Source organism: Lagopus leucura, unplaced genomic scaffold (assembly GCF_019238085.1).
Source record: "Lagopus leucura isolate 7727_CA_CO unplaced genomic scaffold, USGS_WTPT01 Super-Scaffold_100157, whole genome shotgun sequence".
NCBI classification, from domain to species: Eukaryota; Metazoa; Chordata; class Aves; order Galliformes; family Phasianidae; genus Lagopus; species Lagopus leucura.
The window spans coordinates 49,811,338-49,824,417 of record NW_024962334.1 but is presented as its reverse complement, the minus strand read 5'-3'; the positions used below and the strand labels follow the sequence as shown (position 1 = coordinate 49,824,417).

Genomic DNA, 13,080 nt, shown 5'->3' with positions numbered 1-13,080 from the left:
GAGAGGAGAGGAGAGGAGAGGAGAGGAGAGGAGAGGAGAGGAGAGGAATCATGCCTATTAGGATTTATAAAAACATTTACATAAAATCCTAAAAAGTGTTTTAGTGCCTAACAGTGGCCATCTGTAGAATGACAAAGAGAAATTCAAATAAACTTAAGTTTTAATAACAAGGGCAAATCTACAAGTTAACTATTCTCTTTCCCAACCTCCATTTCACAATGAACGTGGCAGTGCTTTTTTTTTCTAGGTTTTGAAATGAGAATTCTCAAATCTGAAATGTTTCCAAAGCTTGAAGAGCTCTTTGTCTGCTTGGAAAAACGTCAGCTAAACATTCCCCCATATAAGGTTTCTTATTTGCCTCTGATCTCTGTCATCTGCCTCAGTGTCATGATTATTGTTTAGCACAAATGCTCAGGCCTGTGTATCTTATAACAATCTTTTTCTTTATCCTGTCTCCATTTTATCATTAGGTATGTGCAGGCTACAAGATATTTAATTGAGTTAATATGACTAGGCTCAAACAGGAATAGTTGGTTTGTTCAGACTTACCATACTAATCATAGAGTTGTTAACTCCCACACATATGATAGAACATCAAATGCAAATAAATAACTTGTTTTGCTACTCAGCTACCCTTGTTTCCACCAAGGGCCAACAAAACTTTACTTCAATCCAAAGTTAGTTCTCTTGAGCCTTCTGGGAGGTCTTCTCTTTAAGACCTTGTCAGTCAGAATGGCATTTCCTATCTATGCCACATTTTAAAAAGCAAGGAAAAAAAGAGGAAAATAATTTGATTTTATTTCTTATGGACAACTTTTTTGAAACATATTCATCTTTATAAGTTAAAATAGGAAAAAGACCATCGATATACCAAGCTGGAGAGTGAAATTATATTTCACATTACAAAGTGAAGCATTAACCATGAGGCATCAAGATAAACATAACTGAGTTTCTGATCCCACAAATCAGAATTCGTCCTAGGGAATATGTTCATGACTGAATTCTGAGATGTCAAAATGTGACTGAAAAGCATCTGGCTGTTAAGACTCTCAGAAGTGAAGTCTTCAGAGAGGGATGATCCTGTAGGTCAGGTACTACATTAAGATTCAGGAGACAAGTTCAGCCCTGTAGTCTGCTGCACACTTCTTGTGTGAGACTTAATAAATCACTCTGGGTCAGATCTGTGAAGGTGAATAATATGTCACTGTGCTGCTTGTTACAGTGCTGTCAGTCAAGCTGCCAAGCAGAATTCACAGCAGCCAAGCCAGCATTAGGAGCAAAAGGAGATCTGCAAAAGCCACTTCTGTCAATAGGGTACCATCCAGGCTGGGTAATAAGAAATGCAAATAGGGTGTTGTGTCTTGAATTCTGCAACTTCAGAAAGTTTAGAGCTTGTTTTTTTCTGCTGTAGGGTAGGTACTGCCTTGTCCTCCTAGGGAACTGACAGTGTGATAATACTCTCGGAAGTAAATAGCTTAGTCTCTTGTTAAATAAGTAAAGAAATATAAAAAACATTTATGAAAAAAGAATCTTCTGTGGAGGAGAAGAAAAGATTGCTTCCTTATACCTGGAAAGATGCGGGGTTAATGGAGTTTGCCTTGTTCAGCCTGGAGAAGAAAAGGCTGCGGGGAAACCTCATTGCAGCCTTGCAGTACTTGGAGGGACATTACAAGCAGGAGGGGGACAGACCTTTGTACACAATCTGATAGCGATAGGACAAGGAGGAATGGCTTTGAACAAAAGGAGGATTAATTCAGATTAAATATGAGGAAGAAATTCTCTCCTTAGAAGGTGGTGATTCCCTGGCACTGCCCAGAGCTGTGGGTATCCCATCCCTGGAGGTGCTCAAGACCATGGATGGGGCCCTGGGCAGCCCGAGCTGATAAGTGACATCCAGCCCAAGGCAGGGGGTTGGAAGTAGGTGATCTTTAAGGTCCCCACCAACCTAAAGCTATTCTCTGCTTCTGTGATTCTATCATCTCTGTGCCTCCAGAGATCAAGCCTCCGCACTAACCAGCAGGCCATCAGGAGGGGGTGGGTATTTCAGCTCTCTCCTTAAGCCACTGTGCTTTGCATGAGATAATTCACTACGAATTGGACCAGAGAGAGAGAAACAGAGACATTAGTGAATGTAATTTTTGAACCCCAGAGGCTAGTCAACTACTGGAGGGAAGGGAGTTAGACTTGAGTCCCACTTCTAATTAACATAAGTAATGTATGCATTCATTGGAGCATGGTGTAAATGCAGCTTCCTTCCTTTCTCCTGGGTTCATGCACTAACTGCAAACCCTATTCCTTTCTCTTGCTCAGGTAACTGTTAATCAGCATGGAAAACAGCAAAAAAGACCTGGCAGGAGGTTTACAGAACCCACCAGACCGCAGCCTAATGGTTAGGACATGCTTGTGTGAGTTTAACTGTTCTTACTTAAGAGACAGACTTAAAATGTCTGACTCTTAAAGAAAAAAGAAAAAGAAAAAAAAAAGAAAAATAAAAAAAGGATGAACAAATACTGGATAAAATGGAAATAAGAACAAAACACTTCAATTTGCTGAGAATGGAATTGGTGCAAACGCTTTTTGCAATCCTCAACTAGATTCAGAGAAATGATTGGTTTTTAAACCCTGACAGTGCATAAATATAAATTACATGCTTAGCTGCTCAGCGCCATCAAAATGTGCATGGTTCTGGGCATACCCTGAAGGAGACATTTATCTGCTGGTAGAAGTTGACTGGTGGAAGTGCAATCACTTAAGGAACCATTTCTGTTAATGTGAAGGCTGCTGTTGATGACTGCCTGCTGCTTTCTTCTTGGGGATTGACTGCTTGGCTGACTTTGAGCTTGTTGTTTGGGTTTTATAGGAAAAAAATGTAGATGTTTACAACATAGCTGTCTACATTTGACCCACTGTCCTTGACTTCTTCCCTATTCATCGTTTGTTTTCTTAATATGGAAAACTTGAAGATCTGTGAGGAACATATTTGTGTTTGACAAAGTGAAGTTCATTATTTTTAAAGAAGTTTTATACATATAAAGGAAACTGATGCTGCCAGAGAACAGATGATTTTGTGATGATGTTTTTGGATGAGGCTGAGAAATTTATGACGTGCAAAAAAGAAAAAAACAACCAGATTTTTTTTAAAGCAATTCTCACATGAGTTCTGGCCAAGAGTTCCCAGGAAATTTTGTTCCATGTTTTGGCATGTGGTGCTGTCATTCACATCTCAGCACAGAGCCCACACAGCAGTGTGGTTCAGCCTTGGCAATACGCTAAAGCATCATCAGGTTTTTGCTGCCATCAAGATTGGGTATTGTGAAGATGCCACTGCAGTGAAGAGTTAAAAATGCAATGGATTCCAACAGTATTAACTGTTTTACTATACAGAAAAGAGGTTTTCAGGTTGGATAAGTTTGGGAAGAGTTTCTTTTCTGAAAGAGTGGTTGGGATCTGGCACAGGCTGCCCAGGGAGTGGTGGAGTCACTGTCCCTGCAGGTGCTCAATAAAGGGTAGATGTGTTGCTGAGGGACATGGTCAGTATATATCACTCATGGCCAGGGCAGCATTGGTGGTAGGTGGACGGTTGTTCTTGATGATCTTAGAGGTCTTTTCCAACCTCTGTGATTCAACCTCCCCTATGAGGATAGGCTGAGAAAGCTGGGGCATTTCAGCGTGGAGAAGAGAGGGCTCTGAGGAAATCCTATAGCGGCCTTCCAGTATCTGAGGGGAGCATATAGGAAAGCTGAGGAGGGACTTTTTATAAGGCAGGTAGAGACAGGACAAGGAGAAATGGCTTTAAACTGGGAGAGGGTAGATTTAAACTAGATATGAAGAAGAAACTCTTGACTGTGAGGGTGGTGAGACTCTGGAACATGTTGTGCACTGAGGCTGTGGATGCCCCCTCCCTGGAAGTCCAGGCTGGATGGGGCTGTGAGCAACCTGGTCTACGGGGAGGTGTCTCTACCTATAGCAGGGGGTTGGAACTACATGATCTTAAAGGTTCCTTCCAACCCAAACCATTCTGTGATTCTATGATTCCATATGAATAGTCAACCAACACTTCTTGGTTGAAGGAGGCTTCAACCTTCTTGTTTGCCTACTCATCTGAGGAGCTGGACTCAACAATCTTTTTAGGTCCTTTCCAACTTGGGTTATTCTGTGATTCTGTAATATTCATGATAAGCTCACAAAAAGAAATTAAAAAAGGATCAGGTTAAGAGAATTTAGAGTTAGTCCTAGAGACTAGGAGCATTAATTCATGTAAATATATTTTTTTCTTCATACAGTCCTGTAACATATCAAAGGTGATTTAGGAGAGAGGCTATTAAGCCATCAAGTGATGGTCCAATGCTTTCAACTGTCAGAGGAAAATGAATATAGCATTATGGTGACTGTCAGATGGCTCTTAAAAACAGCCCCGTTAATACCATCAAAAAACCATTACATGTTATTTATCTTTGGAGTGATAAAGCTCAATTAAAGACTTTGATATATTTCTGCTCCTTTTTACACAGTTTGTCACCAGCATTTTCCTCAACATCCATTTACCTGATTTCGTTGTTGTTTGTTTGTTTATTTTTAAAGAAAAACCTCTCCCTTCTGATTCTGAGTGAATATTAAAGTAAATATTCTGCTATGTGGTTTCAAGCAAACTTTCTGAGATAAAAAAAAAACACAACAAAACAACCAATAACTGTATCAGAAGATACTGTGAGGCTAAAAAGACACAGCATTTGATTAAATGAACAAGATATGACTTGTAGGCTTCATCATTAGTTTGCATCATTTCAATTACTGCCCCTCAGATAATATCAAATGTAATAACATTTTAGAGGAAACTCCCCAATCCACAATTTTTTCTTTATTCTTCAAGCCTTTAAAAATTACCACTGAATTGTTAAAGTTGTAAAATTCCAAGACCTTGAAATAAAACTGAAAGAAAATGTCTTCCTGGAAGAAGACGCATGGATCACTAATTGCAGGAGGTATGCTGTCTATTTTTAGTTACACAGTTCATGTTCTCCAACTTAAAGCTCCAGATACAGACACCTAAATTTAGGTGTTGCAGACTGTGTCTCTACATATGAGATACAAGCCCGAGATTCTATCCAGTTATGCAAGTATAGAATGACAGGAGGAGAGGAGAGAGGAGAGGAGAGGAGAGGAGAGGAGAGGAGAGGAGAGGAGAGGAGAGGTGAAGGGCTGTATATAGAGTAGCCTGTAACTTACATGGAAGAGAGGAGAGGAGAGGAGAGGAGAGGAGAGGAGAGAATGATTTAGGTTGGAAGAAACCTTAAATTCCATCCAGTTTCAACCTGCTGCTATGGGCAATCACCTCCCACCAGACCACGCCGTTCAAAGTCCCATCCAACCTCTCCTTGAACACCTCCAAGGATGGGGCATCCACAGTTTTTCTGGGCACCCTGGGCCAGTGTCTCACTACTTTTACTGTAAAGATTTTCATCCTTATACCAAATTTAAATATGCCCTCTTTCAGTTTAAAACTCCCTACCCCACACTTACTGATAAATTGTCTCTGGCCAGCTTTCCTGTAGGCCCCCATTAAGTACTGGGATGTCCCACAGCCTTCTCCAGGTTGAAGAAGTCCATCTCCCTTAGCTTGTTTTTGTAGAAGAGGTGCTCCATCCTCTGGGCATTTTTGTGGTCACCTCTGGACCTGCTCCAACAGCTCCACATTTCTCTGTACTGGGGGCCCCAGACCTGAACCCTGCATATGGGGCCTCATGAGAGCAGATCAGAGGGGACAGTCCCCTCCCTGACTTGCTGGCCACCCCTCTGTTGATGCAGCCCAGGATATGATTAGCTTTCTAGATTGCAACAACTCATTGCAAGCTCATGTTAAAGTTTTTGTCCATCAATAAAATGGTCTCAATTTGGACACTTACTGCAATATCAGGTGTTATGGGGTATCAAAAACATCTGCATGGATTGGAAGATACAAGAGAGAATCTATATGAGACTTGTCATCTGAGCAGGCAGGCAAGGCCATGTAGGTCTGCTCAGACTGCACTGCTGTGACTGAGATGAACTCCCAAACTTGGTGGCACGACCATCCTCTTTCCACTTACTATTACACAGACTTCTGAGAATAGATACAAACATTATTAGGATGCTATGAGTAGGTAATATGAATCTCACAATGAATTTCCATAATCCCATATCTCAATTGGCTTGGGGGTATCATGAAAAGAAGCCAAGTTGAAAATATTAGTATTATGTGGACATTTAGGACACCTAGATTTTTTTGGGAACAAGTAAAAGATTTCTGAGTTGTAGATCCATTAATACTTCCTAGAATTATTATTATTTTTTTTTTATTTCTCACAACTTTAAGCATACCAGAAACTGTTTGTTCTCTTCTTTGGAAACCTTTTAATTTTAGGTTGAAGTTCATGGTGGGAAACCAATGAAGAGACTGTTTCTATAGATAATTCTTGAATATGAAGTTGTAAAGTCGGCAGAGGAAGCCTCCAGTGCCTTTTTAGGATAGAGCTTTGTCTTCAGAGAATTAATTGTTCTAAATCATTCAGGGAATTCCATCTAAAGTAAATTAGCACAGCCAACTTTGTGTCCTGAGCAGAGAAAAAGAGTAGTGATGTCCAGCTTATGGTCTGTCCCTCACATAACATTAATTCAAGATAAATAGAAAAGTATTTCAGGGATCTCACTGAAAAGAATGCCAATCAAAATCGGATTTATTAAGAGTAACCATTTCAGTGAAAGTCTGAAGTTGCAATATATTCTCTTGAATTAAACACCAAAGCAGTATAGAGTTAAATAATTTTGTATTTATCAGACCAAACCACTTTATAGGTAACTGAATACCACTCGGGTATTAAAAGACAATACAGTGCTTCTGGATAATTTTCTTAATTTCCTTATTAAAACTCTTGCTCTTAACTCACGCATATTTATCAGCCTCCCTTGAGTATTAGACTGTGTTAATGAAATCTTAATTCCAGCTCTCACATTACACAATCAGGTAGAATAAAGATCCTTCGTATCCAAAGCAACTATCAAGGGCTGATAGCAGCTTATTTTTAATTCACAGTGCCATATACACTAAATGTCATTTTCCTTTCCTCTCGTCTGCAGGATGGATATTTATGGGGACATTTATTGAATGTTTATTCTTTCTTTCTCCCTCTTTCTTTCTTTCCTCCAACAGAATTATTCAGTTTACTATGGTTGTTACAGATTTACCCATGTAAAGCTTGTTCACACTTGCAAAAAAGCTTCTATACTTCATTAATGCAGTTCAATGTAATTACATACACAGCTGCGCATCCATGCTTTTGGAAGAATGTCTTCCAAAATTCATCAGAAGAAATGTTCTTCGTGAACTTTGGATTGTACCTTCATGCACAAACTGTTTAGTTTCTCGCTGTTAACTTAGGAGAGTGCATGAAATGCCAGTGAAAATAACTCTTTCCTCTGAAAGGGATGGAATGGATGTTATGTACCTTCCTTTTTCTTTTTTTTCCCTTTGTCAAAAGAGATAAAGTCCAAAAGAATCTGCATTTCCCTCCAAGCTCACTCTCTGCTCTCCTCTGTCTCTTCAAGCAAGCATTTTCCTCCAGAGCTTGCTTATCTGATTAAATATTGTACCTCTTCTAGGGTAATAGGTATTTCTTCCTGGAAGTTTTTATTTCCTTGTATAGGTTTCAAAGGCAACAGCTATCTTAAAATTAGACATCTACCTTTTAAATGCTTGGATGCTTAAATGGAAACACATGAATATATTCTCTCCTGTATTATCTGTGATGGGGAGTCTAACCCTTGCCAGATCATCACTTAAGCTGCTTGCGGAGGCTTTGCACATACAAACCAGGGCTCTTCTACCTTTTTCTAATTGAGTTTCTTGCTGAAAAATAAACAAAGACAACCACTTGATAAGACATAGTGATCTTCTTTTCCACACACATTAAACAGTTTTGATTTCATTTCATAAAATCATAATCATAGAATCGTAGAATGGCCTGGGTTGCAAAGGAGCACGATGCTCATCCAGCTCCAACCTCAGCTGTGTGCAGGTCACCAACCAGCAGCCCAGGCTGCCCAGAGCCACATCCAGCCTGGCCTTGAATGCCTGCAGGGATGGGGCATCCACAGCCTCCTTGGGCAACCTGTGCCAGTGCCTCACCACCCTCTGGCTGAAAAACTTCCTCCTCATATCCAACCTAAACCTCCCCTGTCTCAGTGAAAAACCATTTCCCCTTGTCCTATCACTATCTTAAGTTCCTGAGTTTCTGGCACATTATCCATAATAACAGAAAATAACGGTCCTATAGCATAGAATACAATGCAGTATAGTCTTATAGGATAGTATAGAGCACCAACAGACACTGCTTCATCTTAACTATCTTCTAAACCACTTCCAAAGTGCATCAAAGTGATTTCTATAGTGACATAAGTACCTACTCTTGTTTACTATAACCACCGCCCAAGCAACTAGACTAGACCACAAAAGATAATTAAAGCTCATTAAATGCTGCAGAGGTCTGTATTCTGGATCTCACACTTTAGCACTTCTGATCTTGTTCTCCATGGGATGATGCTTTTACATCTGTAAGAGTTTGCCAGAGACTTTTGCCATTTTATTTGATGCAGTATCAGTTTGCACATCGCTCAGCATGAGCTATATGACATATACACTTTCATGCAGACATTATTTTCCCCTTGTTTTTCACAGAAGCTCATCTGAGTTCAGTTAGAAAGCACTCTCTGTAACTTTCTGAGCAGGGGAAGCACAGAGGGAAGTGCCATTCTCTTCTTCTTGTTGACCGATGAGACTCCTGGGATTGACACAAAGCTGCATTGGGGTGTTCAGACTGGACATAAGGAAACCAAATTTCCACACATTGTTTTGATCCTTGAACCGGTGCAGTGAATTCAAATCAGTTTACTGAAAAACTATGCAATTTCTACTTTCCTGCCTCTTTTGATGTCTTTACAGCCACAGTGTGCAGTAGGAAAAAATATAATGTGCTTGGTTTTGAGCGTTTTATTATCAAGTACATAATGAGTTTGGAGAGACGGATACTGCAAATGAATTACACGAGAGAGGAAACGGCAGATTTTCTACTAATGATTTTTTTCTGTGTGCATATTATGGTACTTTAAGGCTAACTGAAAAGCATTTCAATTTTAGCAGACACCTCTAGGCAAGTGAGTTCTTCTTTCCATCAAAAATACTTTCATCTCAAGGAAAACCTAATTCGTTTCCTGCTTTATGTTCCCAGAATAACTGTATCTCACTCTCAATTCAAGTGAAAAATAACATAGAAAATGACTTTCTGCTTTAAGAAGTCTAAATAGTATTGATTCACTAAAAAAGACTTGAGTTTTAGTGGGACAAAAAATGTTCTCTTTGCTTTAAAATGGGGGTGGAAGTGGTTCTATTTCAACTGAAATCTTTGTAGATGTAGAAAGTGATTTTTGCCTGAAAATGGCTGCAAGCAGGAAATAATAAAAGATGCTTGTTCACATGACAGTTCAAAGATGCACAAAGTATGGTATCTGCAATCTGGCATGCAGAGCAACTAGCAGAAAGGCCTGCCTGTCCTAGTCATGATTCCTTTCTCTGTGATTCCCACTAGTATTGCCAGGAATCAGCTTGTGCACCACTTGGATTTCCCTCACAGAGACAAGGTCCACAGATTGTCTGAACTCTTTGTGCCTCCATGGAAGTCTCTCTGAGCACTTGACAAAAGTACCTGCCCGTACTTCTACATTTCTGCTGTGGGCATTTTTTTGTGTGTGATTTAATGGCACTTAGCACCGTTTTGTGATACTAAGGGACCATCAAGTGATCTACTGAATCCCATCACTAAACCATGTCTTCTGCATTTCTTACGTATCTCAAGGAGTGGGAATTCCACCACTTCCCTCAGCCCTTTTTAATGCTTGTCCGCTTTCTCCATGATAAAAAATTATTCCTAATGTTCAATCTAAATCTCCTACAGTGCAAAGTACACAGTGGCAATCACATTCCTTGTCCTGCAGCAACACTGTGTCTGATACAAGTCAGGATGCCATGGGCCTTCTGGCCATTTGGGCACACTGCTGGCTCAGTTCACCCAGCAGCATCCCCAGGTCCTTCTCTACCAGGCAGATTTCCCCAAGCCCATACTGCTGCATGGTATCATTAGAAAAACATTAAAAGACATCTTGAATTTTGGAGCTATTGGTTCTTCAACGAAGACAAGATGAAATAAAATAAAACAAAATAAAGCGCAGTTTATTGAAGAGATGGGTGGTAAGAATGGACTGGTTGTTTTGACAACCTGATGTATTAAGAAATATTAAAGTATTAAGTATTAAGCTGAGTATTCCATACTCAGCAGCAGAACTAAAATGAAAAAGAGGAAAAAGAAAGCAGAATAAGTTTGTTTTTTCTTCCATTAGGTCTTGCTGAGGATGAAAAATAAAATTGCGTCACTTTTGCGTAGCAACAACAAAGAACTGAATGTTCCTTCCTGGACAATTTTTTAAGTATAAAGATTCATATCCTACTGAAAATTTCACCAATCTGCTTTTTCCTCTGATTCTCAGACTGCAATCAAGAAAATTAGAGAGCTGTATGTTGTTACTATAGTAATGAATGTTTGCAGTGCATAAAAAGAAACCGGCCAGTTAAAGATATGTATCTTCCAGGGAAAATAGAATACAATTTTTCATAATTTTGACCACTCAGTGCTTTTGTAGCTGTGGGTTCTAAGAAATGAATGTTCCTATGGTAGTGAAAATGTTTGGTTACTCATTTTTTCTCATTTTTTCATTTTCAAAACGAACAGACATTTGAACAGTCACTAAAGACGTGTTATTTGGAGGCATGCTTACCATTGCATAAAAGTGAAGAGTGATTCTGGATGGCCTGAATATGCTGAAGAAGGGTTACCAATTTGTGAAATAACAGTGAATGGTACCAGAGACAAAACTCATGGACCTGGGGGAGTAAAAACATAAAAAGTTTTGCTTTAAGTGGAAATTTGTTATATGCAAAAATGACAAAGAAAAGTATAGAGATCAGACCACAGAACTACAACAGTGTTAGCAAATTAAAGATGTTAGGGCAATGGTCCAGGCGTTGGAACCAAGGATGGATACTGGTATATCATTATAACCATACTTGGTATATTTCTGGCCAGGATCATCTGGGACTCTGGTTCAGTTGTTAGGTTAGGCCATGGGCTGTACCCAGTAGGTGGGTTGAGTACAGTCACTCTATTTGAGGGCCAAGAGAATTTAATCATACATACATGGGGAGAGTATGTAATTTACCTTGAGGCTAGGTAATGGTCCCTGCCAATGGTTAATATTGCTACAGACATAGCTGATTACTGCAAGCTAATATGAGCAAAGACTATACAAAACAGCTTCTTCCAGTTGATATATATTGCCTGATAATTTGATGACGACCCCTCTTGCTTAGGAATGATATGCTTTTTCCTTTTTTTAAGAGGCAGCAGTTACTGGCCAAGGCGAATGTGTTCCAAAGGTGGTCCAATTTTGTGGCAGATGATTTTGTGTCTCCATTTGCTCAATTTGTTAATGCAGAAGACCCTGACTTTCAGAAGGCAAACTACCTCTGCATAGCTCCAGCAACCTCATCCTTTATAATTCAAGATCTGTGTGCTGACAAAGCTTTCTTGCTCTTGAGCAATGCCTGAAAATAGTAGAAAGCAGATGGTACTTCCTCACTTTCCGTTAGAAACCAACAGAAACACAGGAGCATTCTGGCTGGTTTTGGTTTTCACTTAGGCACTGGCACAACTGTGAAAATCTGACTGAGCTCCTTAGTGACTTAATATGGGTAAACTTGAAGTTAAAGCAGCCTTCGGACAAGCTCACGTGGATCATCGAGAGGGAAAACATTAATTAAAAGCATCAGAGGCTTCTTTCTTTTCTCTTTTCCCATCCAGAAATAATCAGATGGTGCTGACTGAACTGCAGGAGCTGGTAAGGCTGGATTAAAAATGAACAAGGTCTCCATTCCTTTCAGTGTGTCCTCTAGAGCTGGATACAACACATCTCACGTCACATCCTTTTCCATCTCCATTCACACTACGCCCTCACAGGCAGCATGTACAAAGCTAATGTTCATGGCAATACACCAACACCCTAAGCTATCAGATACTCATATTTTGAGTTATGCCCTGGAACAGCGTGGAAGACTCCACATGTTTATACAAGTCTATGCCTTGCCAAGAAGCCAGAAGCAGAAGTCTTCACTGCCAAGAGCTGCAAGGCATGAAAAGAAATGCTAACAAAGGTCTTCATGTGTTACATTGACTGGTAAAGATGAAGAAAAAAAGAATTTTTTTCATTTTAATAGAAATTAAAACAACTCTCATTTTTAATAAATTTGTCCTTGTGCAGTGCAAATGTGGTCCCTAATTTCTCCAAACGTGATCAATTCTCCATCCCAAATACCTTTTATTTTCATTGAATACCTCTCAGACATTGTCATGTCTTTTTTATTTATTTGAGGGGATTATTACTGGCTTTTATGAGACAGTTTTATGAGAAATGACAATCATTATGGAACAGTTCTCAAAAATGCTACATTCTTCCTTGTGTGCTGTAATTAGATGACAAGTGCAGCATTTTCGTGTGTTAGCTGGCTTGGGAAGCAAAAACCAATAGCTTATTTATAAAAGCTTTATATAATTTTCTCCTGAAGCAAAATTAATCCATAGCTTGAAACTCTTTGGCTTATTTTAGTAGGCTTCAGAACTACAGGCATATTTTTATTTAACAGACTGTAACATTGTATACTTCCATTGATTCATTTGCAGAGTATTCAAATCCACATACCAACAAACAAAAGGTAGATCAGCCCTTGCCTAAATGAGACCTAAGTGAGTGCATCTTGCAGAAGATGTCTCACCAACTCAAGGTTTAGTCTTCATCTGGGATAAGATATATTTTAAAATTGTGCATTGTATAGTTTGTGGACAAGAACTGGAAGTAGAATTTTCTTTTGAAAATGATAAATGACCTAGCATAACTTTTTATTTTTTTTATTTTTTTATTTTTTTTATTTTTGGGGGGGAAAAT

The 13,080-nt window shown here is 39.3% G+C and overlaps 1 long non-coding RNA gene across 1 annotated transcript in view; it reads left to right on the top strand.

The window, feature by feature from the left end:
* The window catches only part of LOC122189828, a 19,576-nt gene extending 7,137 nt beyond the window's left edge, over positions 1-12,439 (top strand). The window contains exon 3 of the long non-coding RNA XR_006181988.1: positions 11,481-12,439. This is a non-coding gene — a long non-coding RNA (uncharacterized LOC122189828). The remainder of the gene's footprint in view (positions 1-11,480) is intronic.
* Positions 12,440-13,080: the final 641 nt, after the last annotated feature.